Here is a 747-nt window from a genome sequence, read left to right on the forward strand (position 1 = left end):
TTTTTTGTGAGTGTGTGTGAATATGTTGTTTATTGTTAGACTTGTTGTTAAAGAGTATCAGTTCCACCTTTGGCCAAGTGTGGATGGTAACATTGCATGATCAAATTTTTCTGAACTCTTACATGTTGTTAATAATTTGTTTATACTACCACTATTTCCATTAATTTGCTTGTAAACTTTGATGCAGGTTATTTGGGGGTTCAGGGCAATAAAAACAAGTGTACATTTACTTGTCATTTATAATATAAATAAATTGTTCTCTGAACTAGTGATTTATGACAGAAAAACAAGACTGACAAGATATCACTATCAATAACTGAAAATTCAATTTTGGAGTAGAATAAAGTGCATGGTTAACATTAGAATGGTTAACATTACTAAAAGCATTTGGTTTTTGGTGTGAAGATGCTGAATAAGTATCACAGCTCAAATGCAGTAAGAAAAAGTGAGAAGTAGAAGGAGTTGTAAAAAACGAACATCATACCAGTATTTTACATAAGGAGAAATATGAATTATCTAAGCTGAAAGAGAAATAATAAGCTCTGCAGTCATTTTCTGAAAAACAAACTTCTCAGACTTTCATGACATTAAAATTTGGCGTCAGACAAACAGTGCAGGCATTCTTGCTTGGGATTTCCATCATCTGTAGTTTGCAATGTGAAAAGTAGAAGTTAAAATTTTAAGAGATCAGCAACTGTGTCTGTAACCACATGGGACAGTGGTATAACCGTCTAGTGTGGTAAAAGA

Source organism: Sinocyclocheilus grahami, unplaced genomic scaffold, assembly GCF_001515645.1.
Source record: "Sinocyclocheilus grahami isolate Dianchi unplaced genomic scaffold, SAMN03320097.WGS_v1.1 scaffold4080.1, whole genome shotgun sequence".
Lineage (NCBI taxonomy): Eukaryota > Metazoa > Chordata > Actinopteri > Cypriniformes > Cyprinidae > Sinocyclocheilus > Sinocyclocheilus grahami.